This window comes from Cataglyphis hispanica, chromosome 17, assembly GCF_021464435.1.
Source record: "Cataglyphis hispanica isolate Lineage 1 chromosome 17, ULB_Chis1_1.0, whole genome shotgun sequence".
NCBI classification, from domain to species: Eukaryota; Metazoa; Arthropoda; class Insecta; order Hymenoptera; family Formicidae; genus Cataglyphis; species Cataglyphis hispanica.
The window spans coordinates 2,526,122-2,546,471 of record NC_065970.1 but is presented as its reverse complement, the minus strand read 5'-3'; the positions used below and the strand labels follow the sequence as shown (position 1 = coordinate 2,546,471).

The 20,350-nt window shown below is 35.8% G+C and overlaps 1 protein-coding gene across 5 annotated transcripts in view; it reads right to left on the bottom strand.

Annotated features, from left to right (window-relative positions):
* The window catches only part of LOC126855743 (uncharacterized), a 207,178-nt gene that overhangs the window by 138,575 nt on the left and 48,253 nt on the right, over positions 1-20,350 (bottom strand). Inside the window, exon 1 of one of the 5 annotated variants that reach the window (XM_050603616.1) lies at positions 14,271-14,352. The exons of the other annotated variants lie outside the window; for them this stretch is intronic. The gene's annotated coding sequence lies outside the window, so the exon portion shown is untranslated. Of the gene's footprint in view, positions 1-14,270; positions 14,353-20,350 lie in introns of those variants that run through there. 5 annotated transcript variants of the gene reach the window in all.

The window sequence follows — 20,350 nt, the reverse complement described above, 5'->3', positions numbered from 1 at the left end:
ACAGAACCCATTACGTCCTTGCGCAGAGAGCTGGGCCAACAGGCTTATATCTATTCCCTATCCTCTTTAAACTCCCATCCTCCTCCCTCCCTCCTCTTACCAACATTGCAATATCACGTTTGCTCAGCAATGTGCGTGGGAGAAACGATGAGAGTCGGTTTACGCATGAACGATGCAAGGAGATGCCAACGAGCACGGTGTCTCTTAAGCAAGCTGCATTTCGCTCGCGATTGCTTTGATAAAAGTTCCCCAAAAGCTCATACTTGGTCTTAATAAGCTCGATTTTCATACTTCGTCGCATTCAATTACGTGCCTTGAAAAAGTCAATCGACCTTTGCAAAGTATGTAGGATGTATAGTAGAAGGCACTGACTTCACCGCCTGATATGTCACCGTTCTTTGCTGATCTTGCAACCATTATTACCTTTATCTTTGTTTTCTTACCCCTTCATTTCAAACAGTAACATAGATAAGACAGTTAATCAGGAAATGTAGCTGATAACAATAACGCATATTAATTAACCTTTGATGATTATCTAAAATATAATAACAGCCAATGAATAAATTATATTTAGGCAAATATAAGTAAAATTTATTTATATATAGTTTTGTAATTAATACCGATTCATTAGCAATTTCACATATCGCGGTGTTATAATAATACCGTCGAGTTTATCTTTCTGTCAGCTAATTTGCTTGCAATATTTAATGAAAATTATGAAAAAAGTGTACTTATTTATATAATACATGCTAACCAATGAAAATTTAATAAACTATTATCCGTTACTTTCAGTCCACTAGAGAGGAATCTATATTTATAACGCTCTTAACCTATGCATCTATGTACATGCTGCATATTTGCCTCAAAAGTGCATCAAAATTCAAACATGAGTCAAATAGAAAAAATAGCAGAAAAAAATAGAGATATAATGCAGTTAATGTTAACCATCGATATAAAGATACTGAAAAATTCTTACACACACTAACGAAAGCGCCCTCGGGATGTGAATATTCGGATTCAGTTGGTGTTTGCACAAAATTCTAATTTAATCAATCCCGAACTTCACTATGAGATCGAATAATTTAGAACAAGTTTTATAATTTTGATCTTTAGTTGCTATGGATTGTATGACGACTGCTACTGGTATTATATCGGCGTATGTGCATTGTGTGAGAATATCGAGTTGTTTAAATATGCGTTACACGAGAGGGAAGCTGTCTTAATTGTTGCGCGATTCCGACGGGAGAGATCGTTATCGCCATTGTGCATATGCATCTTGATGGATTCGCGTCTTGTCGTCTTGTCGTATGGACAATCCGGTAGCGAGAGGACAATCCTCTCGCAGGGTATATTGTACGTCACGGATTAGAGTGCGTCAAGATCCGAAAATTAACAGCGCGGATCTAATGAGTTTCGGGATGCTGAGTTATGTACGGCGTACCGAACGTCCACGCGGATAAGATTAATCGTTCCGTAATCTTGTAAGACAAATTGACGCGTCATCGAATTGTCAAAGATCTTCCATTGCAATTTCTCATTCGTAATAATTGATTCAAGATGTAAGGCTTGATATGAAGACAATTTTTATAATCATTAAACATTAATTAAGAAAAGATATTTTCATATTTCTGTGCAAACAAAGTTTTTCTCATTACAAACCTAAAAAAAGCAACAATTATATGTAACATCATAAACAATTAAAGCATTGATGCTTGATAATAAAGATCTCACACCCTTATAAATTAGCCGAAGAAAGGCTGATTTTAGCAGACCGTAAACGTACATTTCGCCGGAGGGTTGTACGGTAGACCCTTTTTTCCTACGTTCTCGACGACTCAGTTTATGGTTCTCTCAGAAAGGTCCAACCATCTTTAACGCTTCTAATTAATTGAGCCCATGGGCGAACAGAGGTTCGTAGGAAGAAACGATCTTCCATCAATCACATGATGAGGAAAACCCCAATATTCTCTCCTCCTTCCTCTCGAGGTCATGTAATCCGCTTCAGTACACCATTGTCGTCTTAAAATTCAATTGCTCGCGCTCACTAATAATATTATTACATCAAATATATTAGAAAAAAGAGAGAGAGAATACATAGTTAATTATTTGTTTTATAAATTGAACAATATATATATCCTTTCTCTCGTTTATTTAAAATAAGAAAAAGCCTTTCTTCTTATTTTTATTTTATTATATAATTTGAAAAAAAAAAATTAAAATTGTATAATAAAGAGAAATATATATCGATATAATATAAAGAAATTTGTAAACAATCTGAGAGATATATGATTTAAAAGACATGATTTAAATAGTTAAAATAAAATATAATCTGCAGACATTAAATTTTAAGTTCCAGTTTTATTTATTTACGTTGATTATTTATAATCGACGCAAACTAAATTTTTAACCACATTATAAAAATATTTTCTAATGCCTGATTTAAAACTGCTATATTTTTATTCAAAGTAGAGGGATTGCAATAAGAGAAAAAGTCTCGATAGGCTAAGACTAGAGCAAGGAAACTCATCCCTCCTATTTGATGGTGAGGGTTAAAGTGGAATTTAGCGAGATGGAAGTTTTAATCTTCCCCAGAGATGATCGCCGAATCGCTCAAACGCGCTAAGCTAACTTCTTTCTTTAGACTCTTTCTATCTCTATCTTGCTGCTAAGATGGAGGAATGAGTCATTTTCTAGGTCGACTCTCTGTGCTTCGGGCCTGTGTTCGGCCTCGCTTCTTTCGTAATCTGTTTCTTTATCCGCTCTTAGACCCCACCGACATTAAAGCCTTGATAGACTGCGCACTACGTTGTCCTGGTCGTCTACAAAACGAGATTAATAGACCTTCTTGATGGCCTCTTAGATTTTACGTACGAGAAAAACTACAAAGCGATTTACCTGATTATTAATCCTGAATAGATCATTGATATTCTTAAATTAGCTCGCATATATTTGCTTAAAAACTTTAACATGTCAAGAATGAATATTTTTAATGATAATTAATGATATGATCGCTACAATTAATTGAGTTATAATTGCTAACATTATCATAAAAAGTAAAACAAAATATTGTTAAAATTTAATATTAATATAACGAAAAATGCATTAATATATGTGCATGTATTTAGTTTGCAAAGAAAATGCATAAATAATAATTTGACTTTAATAACAAAAGTGCATAACGAAGGAATATATGATGAATACCTGTGTTTTAAATTAAAATAGGTATTAAAAAAAAAAAGTTCAATTTATGCTCCTTCTTTTTATATAGTCGCTAATTTACTAGGCGCTAAATGTGTGGAAATGAACATCTGGTAATAATACGGCTGATAAATGCGCCGGTTTAATTCGATTCGACATAGTTATTAATCGCGTCAACATCGTCGAATTAGATTAAAATGTAACAAATTTATCGGGGGCAAAAGTTCACGCAGTTTAAAATAGAAAGCAGACTTCGTGTGGCAGAAACGTGAGCAGCATTCTATTCTCGCTCAGAATTTATATACCCGTATTGGTTAAAATATAATTATTGATAAACTCATTTCCCCAAAGATACATTTATCTCTTTTATATTTGTAATGACGCGTGAAGCGTATGTGAAAACTGATTTAAAGAAGAAAAATAGTATTATTTTATTTTATGAGAAAAAATAATATTGGAAAGTGCAGTTTAAAAAAATATGATTTTATATATATATATATATATATATATATATATATATATATAGATAAGAATTTTATATATAATTAAAAATACGTTTTATATATTACAAAATACATATTTTTTCATATACTATTTTTCATATATTTTAATCGAATTATTTTCTATAAAAATTATCTCAAAATACATTTTTATCTGATATCGATAAATAATGTATTTAATATCGATAATTATATTTTACTAAATTTTCTCTCTCTTCTGAGCATATCTGGTAAATAAATAAGATCGAAATCACACATTCCGTGCTTTAAGTAAGCAAAATTGGAAAAATAATCGGTTAGTTTAACGACGGAAAAATAAACGGTAAATTTATACAGCAATTATGGCATCGTTGTGTTACACACATACGAAAGAAGCCCGAGAAAATTTAAATCCAACACAACAAGATTCGACTAACAAGATTGTCGAAGTTTCTTGTTTAAAAAATGTGTGGCGCAAAGAGCTTCTCGAAGAACTCTCTCTGTAGCACAAAACCGCTATCAAAGTTGCAGGATCATTCAAGAGTACCGTATTACTTCCTGTATTCTTGATGAGAAGGAAGATTAAGGTTGAGTATACTCTTTTGTGAGGGGATAAAGAGGTGAGACGAGAGCGCGGAATCACGGGAAGCCAACTCAAACGACCCCACGACATGTATAAACTTTTTCCGAGAAGAGACGAATGCGATTTCCACGCTTCCGGTATTTCCCATTTCCACCGACATATCCGGCGACTTCATCACATCTCTACCGTCTCTTCGTCGTCGAAACAGACATAAATGCCGATCTCCTAACGGAAACAGATACAATGTTGGATGCATTACCTGCTCTCTTACAACAACATATTCCTTGTCATTATTCTTTTAAAATAATAACAGAAGTCGTATGTCTCTAGTACAAGATAGAATAAGAGAATAAAAGTAATGCAGACGGTCAAAAATTCTTTTCTTATTTTACTTTTCAGTTTCCGTGCGCGTGACTTTAATTTTTCAGATTATTCAAAGCCTATGCTAAAGATTTCCAATCGTGACGATAGTCTTCTATCATATAGAGATCATTGGGATTCGTCGAATCGATTTTTCGACGATTGCGTAAATCCGCGCTTAGAGTAATCAGTATGCACCGGCGATCTTAAAGCGAAATCACGAGGCGGCCGGCATAAATTAGTCCCGCCAAATCTCGGCGTTTCCGGACGCCCGATAATTGGCTTAGCTCGAGACTGCTCGGGCTAGACAATAGGGAGATTCTCTTCGTCGTGGAAGTTCTACGTTCTCGCAACCTCATTCGCATTCATTGGTTTCCAATTAATTCCTACAAAGCGGCAAAGTTATTAAGCCGCTAATTGCAAGCCTGCGCCAGCGGCTGGCGGCGAATGGCGTCTGCGTGTAAGTGTATATATATATATATATGTCTGTGTCACCAAGAGATCCGGCATCTTCGTGTGCATTTGAAAAAGTAGGTATTCTCGTTATTAATAAAGACGCAGGCGCCTTGTTGCAGCTGCGCCGTGAATTATTGGATCGTATCCGATGAAAACTTTCCGGCTTAACTCGATTCTAGATTGTGTGCAACGATCGATGAAGAAGAGAAGGCAGATATAAGATGCATCCATCACCTCTTGTCTTATTCGAATGTTTTCTATCTTAATTAAGAATGCATGATACTGTATTCTACATATTTATGCGTAAAAAATGGTTAGCTGTTTTTTTGTTAAGAAAAATAAAAGATAATACGCTTCGTATTTTTTAATATGATTTTAAGTTATTTGTTTGATATGTGTATGATAGATAACACCTTGTCACACTAGATTATCCTATTTGTTTCTGTCTCTATGCGCGAACAAGATAGAGGAACTTCCGGCCACATTTCCACTTCCGTCGCTGCCGCTTCGTATTCCGTTTCACCTCGTCCCAAAGGATTAACGGACATTATACGCTGATCCCCCGAGTTGATCGAATATCTCCGCTCATCGCGAAGGTGTTCGTATGCCGAGGATGATGTTTCCATATTGACCAGTTGAGATTGCTAGCTGTCTGTTTGGTCAGATGTTACGCGTATAATGGCCATTTTGGCTTTGAATCGGTCCGCAAAGATGCGAGGTATACACACACAAAGGTCACGGATATTGATTTCAAATACAGGTGCAGCAGATTTATATGCGGAACGCGCGGCATATTAGAGAAGATTCTTTTGATGTTATAACATCAATATAACATTTTGTAACACGCGTTGTAACATGTTTCTTAGTGTGCTCTTTCATCAAAAGTGGAAATCGCGAAGCGAGCCGAAAAAGAACGGCACGGCCTGATACTCGAAGGAGCTTATATAAAGCTCATAGAGCGCAGGAGGCGGTCGGCTTTCAGGAGTCGAGTCGCTCCCTTGAGATTAGCGCATCCGAACGCGTGCGCGCAAACGCGTATCCGAATGTGTGCGTGCGGATAAACGGGGGCAAAAATTCGTTTTCCTCCTCGAGGCTTCCAAGAGCTCGAGCAAAACATACAAAACCCAGTATCCGGTATTTTTCGTCGCCAGACGCGCTCTACAAGGGGAGGCGAATGAGATATACGAGGGAGAGAGGACTCTCTCCTCGTGGCAAAATTCCATTTCGAAAAGTCTGCCAAGACGCTCCGGTAGGTACCGATGACACGTTCCGCCGCAAGACTCTCGACAAAAGCCGAGTCGATTACAATTCACGGCAATCGTGGAAAATGCCATTCGATATCGTCTTATTTCGCGAGGCACTGCGCGTATATCGATCCGGCAATGATAGTAAAGTCCACATTTCACCGAATCCGGCGCGACGCGTCGAACAAGATGCACGGCAATCAAAGCATGTTGCTTGCAAACAAATGCAGGACATTACGTAGCTTATCCCGAAACACTTCGAAATACGATTTCATACATCAACTTGATGCACTTCGTGGCGGATTCGGTGGAATCCAGACTTCAGTTGCAATTTATTCATGGACTCCGATAACGGAAATCGGAAATGTAACTTTATTTCGTGTTTATTTATCACAAAATTCACTATTATTTCTGGAATATGCCGGCATAAAGTACACATAATTGTTTAATGAATATCAATGAGAAACGAGAATCAAAATACTCGGAGAAATTATAGGTGAAAAATAACGATGTTCATTTAAGCAACATGTATATATTTTTGTTCTCTGGAACAATATTTTTTCATGAACTCGTTCTCTCTTTTCTTTCTTATACAAAGAGTATATCACGAATATGATAACAAAATATTGACAAAACTCGTGGATTTATAATAACTGGTATATTGCAATAATTTAATTAAATTAATCAAATGTTCCCAGTTATATACCTATTTATAACTACAATTAGAAACGAACGGTGAATAACCTTTAAAAAAATAACACGTGATAGATTAAAATATCTCTTACTCGGATGAATATTGCAATTTGGTTGATACAATCACAAATATTTCTGGCATTGGAATATCGAACTTCCCATTTGATGATGCTTCATTCATTACATACATAACGAACGTATTGATATTTAAAATATGAAATTTTTTCACCAGGTATAAATTAATCTTTTTTTTTTCATCAAATAATTTAATTACTAATATCCAATTGAAAATATGACAATATTTTACAAATCAATAATATTCGAAATAATATTGTTAATCATAAGTTATAATTTAAAGAATGTACAATATGTTCAATATTTAACAATGCTAAACAGTCAATATATCTGTTTCTGCTTTCGTTTATTTTGATTTTAAAAAAAAGTACCTCTGAAATGTTCAAGTCTTCGATCTGGAAATGATCAAAGTCATCTGTTGTACGCCTCAATTCGAATTTCAATTTTATCCCATTTCAATAAATGTAGGTTTTTTTTTTTTTTTCATCGAACTCTATGTCGGAGCAACAAGCGAAATACTGTCTGAGCAAAATGGATTTCGCGAAAATGGGCGCTATTTCCGCGACGCTGATTCGCGCCAGATTCGCGGCAAGCGTTGTTGGAATCCCTCGCGGACCTGCTAGTAAGGTTACGGCCCGAATATCGACAAAAAATATATCCGGATAAAGTTTCGGCAATTGAATGCAATCCCAAAAAGTGGATGGCGCCGGTATATAGTCTGTATGTATATATGTATGTATGAACATGGGTTTTCTTTTGCACTTAAAGTATGTTATTGCGGAATTTAATTTCCGCTTCCGCGAATAATGCATTCCGCGGCAAATTTCTTCTTAGCCAATCTCGGTGATTTAATATTCAAGTTTTAACTGTTTCAAATACAAAAATTTCATTTTATTTAATTAAATATATTTATAAGTTTTACGTCGAGGAAAAGTGTCTTTTGATAATAGGAAATAAAATAATAAGCTTTCTCTAATCGGATTCCCCCAGCGCGGTTTACAATTTAAGTTTTCTAACGTATCTTGCGTCTATAAAATCGCTTTCACAAAATCGTGTGCCATTTATTATGGTTGAAACAGACTCCGTCCGCAATGTCTCAGACATGTTATTACACATCCTGGTATCATTAAAGTAAACACAACACGTAGCGCGCATGTATTTATTGTCGGAATACTCTGTTGCACACTCGTGCGAAAGCAAGTCCTTTCTTCGATTCTGCAATTTTGCAGCTTTCAGTCATATTGAATCTTTACGTATTGTAGAATAAAAAATTACAAAATATTTATTTTATATCCGAATGCAATATGTAGAGTAACAATTGTATACGTAGAAAAACGAATATTTGAAAAGGAATTACTTACTGCGTAATAATAAAAAAGGAATTACCCCCCAATCGCATGTATCGTGTTTACAGCCGCGTAATAGATGAAGGATTTAAAACACTCATACATGTTTGGAGAATTTTTGGATTTATTCCCCGTTTACGTTGCGTTTGCATTCACGCACGCGCGATGCATACGTATCAGCGGGCCCCGTACGGATGAGAAATGTTTCGGGGATGTGTTATTTTGATTTATACCACTCTTAAATCGCGGCTATTTTATGCGACGGCACCATTACGACCGCGTGGTTTTTATTCCCGTTTTCCGCCAGCAAAATAAAATATCTCGCTCGAAGGAATTTCTCTTTCCGCATCGCTGATTAGAATTCCCGACACGAGCACGATTACGATGTCAGCATGTAAATTAAGCGAAATGAAACAAGCGCTTTTGTAAAAATTATAATTACGATAATTTTTCTTTCTTGAAGCTAATCACGTGTGTGAGAAAACAATTATTTAATTCTATCAATCATCATATTAATAATAAGTGTATATTAGAATATGAATTTAATGCAAAATTATTTTTCTCAGTCATAGGATTTTATTACGACCCGTTGACTTATCCGCACGCATTTACGATTTTGAGTAGTGAATTAATGCATCGAATAATAAATTACGGAAATCCATGGGGATTTTCTCGCGAAAGAAATTATACATGTAAATGCATTCCGCGCCACCTTGATCGAACCGTAGACGCTGGAGAGATTAAAAATCTCTGATGATTGGAGCAGAGGGGAGAAGTAAGGGGCCGATTGAATCGCCTCAATTAAAGGAAACTCCTAATTATCAGTCGGAAGCCTCGGCAATATCGGAAAACGATTTGACTTAGCAACGGCTGCGGCTAACTCTGTCGCGCTTCCCGTTCATTCCGTCGCGACAAATTTACTTCTCCGTTCAATAGCGAGTGATCTGCATTGCGGCCATCGCATCGTGCATTTCCTTAACTTAACTTTCCTATAATCGAATCATTTTGTCGCCTAGAGCCGCTTGTTTGCCATTCAATCTCAAACGGTCTCAACGTGAAAAACGTTGAAAAAACATATAATGGAAAGTATTGATTGTAGTAAAATCATTAGAGTGAGACATCTATTTATTAGTCGTGTCATCGTGCAAAAATAATTTTCTCCTGCTTCCCTTAACATAAAGCTCGGAACTCTCAAATATTATTTCGCTGTGAAAAAATATCCCTACATATTCAATTTCTGATAATTTCCCATTTTCGCTTTTATTTTCATATAATAATTAATCTCTCTCATCATATTTATTAGACCAATGAACATTTATACAAGCAATTACATTTTCTTATTCCTCTCAATATATTCTGATTTCCCTCTTAAAACCATTTCTAATGTAGATATCTCTTTACTTTTACCGCGATTTTTGATATTAACTATTTGTCATCGCATTTTGCGATTTCTTTCAATAACTTTCCTTCGTGTATCGTGAAAAGCCCTTCGAGGGCCAACTGTTATCAGCGACGCTTTCAGAACTTTCACGGAGATACACAACGGGGTCACATGGTGGTTCTACGCCAAACTGTCCAGCGCAATTCCTCCAGCGCGTTCCTTCCCTTTCTTGTCACTTTGAGTGCCGCCAGTACGCTTTTCATCACTCTTTTGTACACAATCCGATATCCGAATAGCGGTCTACATTATAGTTACTTTCGTATTTTCGCAAGTGAAGATGGCTGGGTGGCAAATGGACGGGAAGGACCGCGAGGTTGATAAAGAGAAAGAACGGCGCTCTTCCACGTGGAAGGACTCGACGGATCTCTTTGCTTTGAGTGCTACTGCGAGAGTTAAAGGCAGCTCTTCGAGAAGCCTTGTGAAGAGCACTACTTACTCCAGTGATTCTTTCAAGTGTCGAAGTAATCCATGATAAAGAACGAAATGCGGTTTCTCGATAACGCGTTCGATACGCTCTTTTTCTAATAGTTGAATGCGCGACATTTCCCTTCATGATTTATGATACATGTTAAATAAATAGTTTCTTGAAAGATCACATCAAAATGTTTCCTGTACGTTACATTATTTTTTACATTGATATTAAAAATAAATATATATGGAATGAGTTTTATTTCAAAAAATTTGTTTATAAATATTTATTTTAAGGCATGTTGCAATCTTTATAAATTCAGCAATTCTTCATAACGGTAAGAAAGATGCACGAATAAAGAAATTATGTTAATTCATAATATCAATGCTAAAAGAGATGTATTATTAATAAAATGTCACATAATAAGATTTTATGAAATTGAAAATAAACAATTATAAATATTAATTGAATGCGTATAATATTTCTTTATATCAGTAGGCATGAAAAAGCAAATAATTCGCAGAGCTTTTCTCAGCCGTGCGTATTTAATTTCGCACGATTAAAACGAACTACTTCTTGCGCAATTATGACGCTGCCGGCGTCGCGGTGGTATCTGAATGAACGTTTAACTAGCGAGGATTCCAGACAATGAGTTTTGTCGAGAATGCTGCCCGCTAGGAGGAAACTGAAACGGTAAGAGAAAATACTCGCGCAATGCGTTCGCAGGACGTGCCAAGCTCCGAGATGTATTTTTTTTTTTTTTTTCTCTCGACTCCTCTCTATGCTCTCAACTATTCATCCTCCAATGCGAGACTACTTTCGAGCTGAAATCTGCATAATTGTGTATTGCTGCTATAAAAATGCATTTTTCTTCTCGCGCAATCAATCTGTACTTATATTAAAGATTCCTTCAGATTCCGAAGCGGATTGAAACAAAGTTAAGAGTGCCTGTAAGAATTGAGTCGTTAAACTGTGACATTATGTAATAAGACTCCGTCCTGCGAAGCGAGCGAGTTCCTCGACAAGCATACCAATACAAGCATCCTCAAAGAATAGTTCAACACAAACGCGATTGTAAATATATAGACCTCAATCAGTTCAGCGTCTAGACTAAGATTAAATTTTAAGTTTACTAAAATCTTCAGGTTAGCTTTGAATTTCGAGCGTTAATGGGTTAACGATCGATAAAGCTACTTTATTAGCGAAGCGAAAATCTGCTTTAACCGATACAAATAAGAAGAATACTCCGTGTTTCACGTTGACAGGAAATTTATTATGATTTTACGATTCTTATTACATTTAAAAATATAACAATTGACAAACATTTTTGTATTCTTTTTTTTATATTTACATTTTTTTTCATCCTACTCGCGCTTTGTAATAATGTTTAATGGGCGTTATCAATGATTTCGAGTTCGATATGAAATAACGCTCACTGGAATCCTCACCGCGATGTTTGCAGTGAGTTGCGCGTAACAATAATTTCAATAAAAGAGAAAAAGAATTGTATTCGGTATCGTTTTCGATGATGCCGCTTTGTGAAAACCGGATGCGCGCTTGCGCTTGTTTCATTTTCACCGCGAATATCACGCGCCGTGCAAAAATCCGTTAATACAGTGCAGATAGTACAAAAGTTTATCAATTGTACGTTGGAATGCGAGAAGTTGTTAAACGAGAGAAAAACATTTACGAAAAGCATCTAGGTGTATATATATATATATATATATATATATATATATATATATATATATATATATATATGTATTTAGATACAATTGCAACAAAATTGAATCATCTCGATTGTAGTAGATATCGATTCCCGATGAATTCCATCGCATTGCGCTTCTCGCAGTTGTCACGCGACATTTCTTAAGACCTTTAAGTCCGGAAAGCTTGTTACATCGATCTACGACCGACATCGCGGAGTGGCAAGAAGTAGAAAATGTCGGGGGAGAAAGTGGAATCTGCTCAGAGGCAGTGGGTCGAGAACTGGTTGGACGGAAAATTATGATCCACTCAGCGCGAATCCCTACCCTATTCGTGGCGGACAAAATCCTCCAAAGTTGCTGGCAGCGTTTATCATGAAACTCGGGAGAAAAAAATAACAGAAAAAATACACGAGGGAAGCGCGATGTGTTGCTGTTGAGTATGCGTGGTAACTGATCTGTAAGAGAGTTTAGTAACTTCTCACAGGTCTGTGGAAAATTCGAAACAAGTAATTTATAGAGAGAGTGAAAGTTACAATTTAAACTTTTAAAGACAGACTTTTCGAAACGTTCAATTAACGCAATTCTGATAAACTGCAAGTATCCTACGACAAATGTGATGCCATTCAAATTTTTATATTGTTACGCATGATCGTTTTCCCGGTAGTTTTACATATGCGTGATTTACGGGAAAGCGTTAAAAAAAATGCAAGAAAATATTACAAGTGTAATCAAATCTATTAAAATTTAAGTATTGAATTGTTTAAAATTTTGCGATTATTTAAAAATCATGCCAATGATCCTAATTCATTCTGGCGCATAATTTCGATTTCTGGAAATCAGTGCGACTTAGATAGGTATTATTATCGAGAAATATTAAAAATTTAATTATTTATCTTCGTAAAGATAGCTCTTACCTAGAAGCTTTGTATGAAACTAATCGATAACTGTAAAAAGATATTAATAATCTACGATGAAATAGAGCATTCACACATTTGCATTTTATCTTATATCCCGATAGATTACAAGTAAGAGTTTAATTCAAATTTTTATATAAGTTAATTAAAATGTTAAACTAATTTATTCTTTATGAATTTGCCGAAGACGAGATTTAAATTCACTCTTTTCGCTACGACGATGAGATGAAGCACGCAGCATCGGAACCAGCGTAGAGCTTTCTCATAGAACTTGAGAATCGGGAGAAGCAGCTTGTTCGTGACACTGACATCAATAACTGTCAGGCAAATAGACGCAAGTGCTTATTCCTGAAAGGAAAATTGCTGTTCCTCGGAGGCGGACAGCCTACTTTTCGCATTGCGTAGGATTCGTACTTTTCAATTTATCTCTACACTTTTAACGAACTCGAATGTTATATAATTTTTTTTTGTATTTAAACAATATAAAAATATATAACGTAGTCTTTATTGTAAAAAGTTTATTCGCATCGCGTCAAAAACTGTTTTAATTATTCTTTATCTCCAATATATTAGATATAAAAAAAAACAAAAAAAAAAAAACACGAAACAACACGTCGTATGTGAAAATATAATAAATCTTGTTTTCGCTCAATTTTCGTTTGTCTGTTTCGACTTTGTGGTTTTAATCTTTTTTCCGGAATCCGAACCACTCCTTCCCGCAACGGAGATTAAAGTCCACGATCTCGCGGAGTTCATGATCCACGGGAGTTTGTGTAGTGGGTGTAGAATCGGCAAAAATCGTTTACCTCGGATCGCACGCCCGGTTAACCGTGCGAATAAACACGAGCCGCGAGTATATTTGCGAGACCGTAAAAAGCGTAAGCAATTTTCTCTCGCCGAGGAGCAAACTACCAACTTTTCGAATATAGCGAGCTAGGAGAGGGCCTGGGGAGTTATCCGGTGGAAAGAAGTAATCTCGCCCGCGCCGCAGCACCCTTCGTTTTCTTATTGGGCCGCATCGTTTAGCGTGGGATGGGACAGTACTCGTCTTCTTACGAGCTCTCGAATTAAAAACCAGACTCGTATCATACCCGTGCAATTGAGTTTCATCGACTCGATACGCGCTTTTCTCTGCTCGAATAAAATTGGCGCTCGATTCAATATCGGATAAAATGTCATAAATCTCTAATTTCTTTTATACAAAATAGTAAATAAAATTACGTAGATGAGAAAAGAAGATTCGGTAAATTACAAGTAATTATGTGTTCATAAGATGGATGAAGTGTAAATAGTAAATAATGATGTGTCAAGATCGAATTGCGAATCGCCTAACATCCGTGTTTAATACTACTTTATTACTTACAAGCACGTATGTCGCAGCATTTATGTAGTTCTTCACAGCAGGTCTTCAGTACTTATTTAAACTTTCACTCAGAACCTTCTTTGTTATAGATTGACAATAAACTAACAATAAATAAACTTCAACCTTCTTCTTACGTCGTATAATCCCTACTCCAGCGTTTAGTGATCGGGCGTCAAGTATTGTAAATAAACAATGTTTATAGTTGGATCTGTGTTTCCATATTGATGTGAATATTTTATCCCAAAAATACTTTATTCAGCAAAACTCTGTTTAATCATGGAAAAATATTGGTGGTATATTATTTTTGTATTTTTAGAAATCAGATTTATATTTTCTTTTTATTGCTTTATATACGACGTACCTTTGAGAAAGATTAAATGTTAATTATATATAGTGTAAAATAAATTTTTTTCTTCCAAAAAAATCTTTCTTCTAATTTTTAAAAAATATTAATATTAATATTAATATAATATTAATATTAATATTTTAACATGTATGTTTTTGTGCCTCTGTATATATCAGATATTTTTCTTTAATATATTATTATAAATTGCAAATATATATAGGTATTTATATTTTGATACTAATTATACTAATCATACTAATTAGACAAATGAAATAAATATATTTTACTTTTTAAGCTTGTCCGATTCATTCGAAATTTTCATAGTCAATATGCAAAAATGATCATAACAATGGTAACAAACAATTGACTTCATTATATTTTATATTTATATTGATAATATCTAGTATTGTAATACTGATCCCCTTTACCAGATTAACATGATACTGGAATAAACGAGCGGATGCTCTTGCATTCTGTGTTCAAAACTTGAAAAATGCAGTTTTTACAATTAAATTTAAACGGTTTCGAATGCAGAGAGATGTCAGTTTCATTCCTTTTATCTCAATTTTTCATCGAGGATCTCCCGCCCAAAAGCTTGCAACCACACGCATTAAATCCCACTCTATTAAATTGCAAATTCCATATTTCAAATGCGGTTTTAATTAACTCAAAATATATCGGATCGGTACGCGACGATTCATTAATGGACAAATGGCAGCCGGACAGGCAACGCATTTTCCTCCGAAAATTTACTCAATGCTGCAGCAACATATCTCTCTTTAAAGCATATTACATCTCGCACATAGTTTCGTGCCGTATAACTCCGCGGTAATTTAACGCAATAGTTGAGTAATTACATGCGCATAAACGAAATTTCATTTTCGCGTCTGGCTTTACAAGTAATTAATACGAGGGGAAGTAATTAAGAAGATGACAAAAATATTCGGCACATACCTACTTGTGATAAAATTATATTTGCGCGTTTATCTTCTCGTAATGAAAAAGGGAATTAAAACGAGTTATAATTTTGTATATTAAATAAAGAACAAGTTTAAAACCGTGTTCGAGAAGAAGAAATTAATCAACAACCTAATGGCATAATCTTTCTAAAATAAATGAGAGTTAGTAAATTATATTTTGATTAAATAATGCCGTCATTTATTCACTGTCTTACTAAGTTATCCTTGCAGATGCGATCTAAGCTCATCTAATACGGATATTATAGATATCTTCTACGTGCGCTTTTCGAGAGATAAGTCGCTCTTATTATCATAATTCACAGCGATATATCAGAAATATTTGGCCCATATCGAAAAATGAATATAGATAAAATCGCTTCAAGTCCCTAATGCCAACAGCGCATAAAAGTGCTAACGTATCGCATATTAGATCACACTGCCACTTAAGGTGGATTTTGCATTTTATGGCGGATAGATATTATGGCTTTATCGCTCCACGCCTTTTGCTTCATTCGCGTGCTTCTGTCAAAGTCAAAATTGAAATATAATCCATTGCATTCACCCTCGAGCCTTACTATCGCTCTTATCACGCTCTGTTATTCTAAAGTTCATCGCTCCGTTGCATTTCGCGCGATATACCGTGCGGCTGTTAGTTAATTTTCATTAAATAGACAGGTTCCTCTAGCTTCTCCTTTCCCTTGTTCAACTCGTTCTAAAACGCATTCCAATCAGAACGTAATGTAAATTGGTTAACATAGTTTTAATTGCATTGCTTAGTTACAATCGTTCACACAGATATATAGTAATGCGGATAAATAATGATCCGAATCGTAATTATACCAAACTCTCGTTTGCTCGTTTGTATTCATCATTGTCGCACAGACTATTTCTTCACTTAACTGATACTCTTGACTTTTTCAGAATTATAAGAATTAATAGAGATAAGTCTGCTCATTAATTTTTCATAGACTGCGCAATATTATTTTCAATGGAACTTTCTTTTTACTTTCTGAATACGATACACGAAACTTTAATTATATTACGGAGCAGTGTGTCACGCATTAGTTGATCTAATTAATTTAATGATGTACTTTACACAGATTAACGAATCACCGCACTCTCGAAACTCCTTCTGTTATAGCAGAAACGCTTTTGAGTCTCTCGCAAATATTTCCGGACAAAGAGCATCGGCCTTATTCGCGATGTGTTAGAATTAGCTCCGGATATTTTGAACAATATTACGGTGGTACTGTAACAGCCGCTGCCGCGGAAACTTGGCCGAAGGGGTTGTAACTCACGTCCGGGTTGCTTTAGTGAGACAAGAATCAGTGGCGAGTGCAGCGAAGAGGGTATATACCGACGAGCCCGGGAGGGATGGCACGGCGAGGGGGATGCGAAGAGAGCACTCGTGACGAGTGCGAGAGCAACCAGCCAGCTGCACCGCCCATGGCAATTCCGGCAGGTCCGCTGGCTAATTGTTCTTGCTGCCAGGCTGCAAGTTACGAGGCGCTCTCTCTTCCCCTCTGTGCCGCGCGATGACGAGCGGCTTTTGCAATTGCCGTTCTCTCGAATTTCGCCAATTCTCGCTCGCGACACGCTCTTCCGACTCGCGTTGCCGTGAGCAACCATCACGCTCGATTTCCGGACGATCATTCGACATCGCGTTGAAAACGCCATTGAACGCATGTGTAGCGATATAGTAATTTCTGACCGGCTAATTAGCCAAATACGACATTTCTAAAATATAATCGACATTTCGTGGATGATAATATGAACCGATTCTCCTCCGGGGGATAAAGTCGATAGCAGAGATTGATATATTTTTTATTAAAATTACGTGAAATATATAACAAAGTAATATATATGATAAAAATTAACTATTTAGTAATTTATTCTATATTAATACTTGGAAAATAAATATGCTCCAATTTATTTTTTATAAAGGAGGGAGATCAAATATATTTGAATTTGCTCGATGAAAGTGAATTACTTTCTTCTCTCTTATCACATTAAGAAAAATTTTGATACTTATGGGAAAAACATTTTTTGTAATGCTAAAGTAACAAGATATTTTTTAAAATAAACTTCTTGAAAAATAAAATAATGCAAGAACAATATATATATTTTAGGTTTTAGTCTTGTGATATCAATAGGGATACAATTTTTTTTCACAATCAAAGAATTTTATTAGATATAATTAGAATTGTTAGGGAAAAACGTTTGGAATGTGAATATGGGAAAAGTAATCGCGAAAATATCGACGCTAATTCGAATGATCGATACAAAAAAGTTATTATCGGTATCGAATTTCAACGAAATTCGTTATTCACCGATGCGAGGGGAAAGAAGATCGATTTCCCCATCGCTGTTCTCTCATTCGCACATTTACGAATAAAGGTTCGGAATAAAACATTCCGGTGCACACGAGATCGGTAATAGTGTGCGTTGCTCGAGGAATGGATTAACAGGAATCGATTGTCAGATACGAGTCGGATAAAGGGATGGTATGCGAGATCTGACGACGGTTGAATTTAGACCGGCATTGCTAAATGCCATCAGCTTGAAGTTAATTGTTCTTGCCAAATTGCTATGTTACGAGCTTCATCGGGCGGTGACGAATAGCTCGACTGGAGAAATTTGAATTTTGATGATATAAATCGTTATCCGTTTGTCAAATAAACTCAACCTACATGGCTCGACAAAGCAGACAATTTAATTCAGTAATTCTTCTTTAGTCGAATAAAATGATAAAAGTACACAAATATTGCTAAGAGAGAGAAAGAGTCGATTATATATAATAAATGGATAATTTACATTTTAAAGAGATATCTCTTCTCTTTCAATAAAATTAGGAAAATGATAGCAAAAGTCAAGCTATTCTCGTATGCTAATGCGATTCATCGGAAGAATCGTATCGGTCATGCGGCAAATTATCACATTGTTTATGAATATGCAAATACACGTACATGACGAGGCGTGCATGTAATTATCCCCAACCATGTATATATAATCATATTGTAAGAAATACCTGGTATTATTATTTCTCATAAATAAATTGATTTTTCAAAGCTTTGATGGAATAATAGCATATCATTGTATAATTTATTTAGAGGAAGATAATATATAAATCAATAACTGATTAGAAAATAGAAAAAAAAAACATAATAATAAAAATTACAAAAGCTACTAATCGCAAAAAGTAACAAATTGAACATCTAAAATTATAGTTTAAGCACAGTCGGTATTTTAACGCGTTTTAAATGAAATCGTCTGCAATAAGCGGCGCAAATAAAGTAATCTCGGTTATTATTGGTCACGATCTATCGTAGTTCGATAATCTTGAATGCAAATTTCGAAGAACAACCCCGAGCAAATTTCTCGCCTAACTTAACATCGAGCGGAGCGTTAAAATGCACATGAATGCTCAAACATACACATATATCTATATACAGATAGAGGTACAAGTCGAGCGCGTACACACAACCAAATTGCTTCATATATCCTACGTCACTATATACGCACACCAGTGTTTTATATACCTACAGCTATACGAATACACGTCTTATCCACATTGTTCACTTTATTGACACATACATACATACATGCATGCATGCACAAGTATCGAAAGAAATATAATTTCGAAAAGTTTTCGTCTCCTCCGACAAAATAGGGAACGCGAAGAAGAATGTAAGGGAAGATGGAGATGACGGATCGAGAGATGTCGAAAGCATAGAAAGAGAGAGAAAGAAAGAAAAAGAAAGAGAGAGAGAGAGAGAGAGACAGAGACAGAGGACTGCGGGGAAGCGTCGGGCACGGAGACAAATTGTCGAACAGTGCTTGCGGTCGGACATACACATGTTCACCGAAGTTGGGTTACATTTAGAAAACAGGATTACAGTTTGTGCCCGATGGTGCCCCGGTCCGTCCGCCGGGGACGGTGAATAGCGCGATGTGGGAGGGTTGGCGAAGACTATGAAACTGCAATGCACCTGCACACCACGCGCGCAGGTGGCTTTTCAGGTTTTCGCTTACTCGCGGTCTCGACGTAGCTGTAACAATGCGCTGGTCGCCACGAGTGCGAGAAAGTGACGGAACCTGGATCTCGCTCTCATTATGACGTATCCTTTTTACAACTGTTCTCGTACCGAGCGATTTAGCCGGTTACATTTTGCCGTTATCGAGCGCTTTACGAGATAGAAAATTTACGTTTTTTGTGATTTTTCAAAAAACGGTATTTATTACCGATATGGCTTTAATCTTCTCTCGTGTAAATTAAAATATTTTTTATAGTCTTTTTACTAATGAAAATAGAATTATAATTATAGATACTGGAGCTATGAAATCTTTTCATGATATATTAAACATCAATAAAAAAAAAGTGAACCACTTCGCTTTATATTGTGCCTAGATGTATTTATTTTTTCAAGCTTTAATTTATGTAATGCAAGAAAGAAATTAAAATAGTGTTTCTACAGTAGTTTGTTGAGGAAAATAAAATTTTAAACGAGAGAGAAAGAGTGAGATAGAGAGAGAGTTAATAAATAAGATGACTGAGATATATAGAGTCTCGCGAGAAATATCAACTGAGCATCCCGTCGTCCGGGAAAACAAAGTTGCCTAGGCGAAGTTTACAATTCACTTTGGAGAAGCGCTTTCTGGGTTTGAGAGCAAGTTTTATCGTTGTGAACACACAAATTGGTGGGCAGCAGTTGCTTATGAAAGCAAGGTTAGCATCAATATTTGATTGTCATACGAGCGGAAAAGAAGAGAGAGAG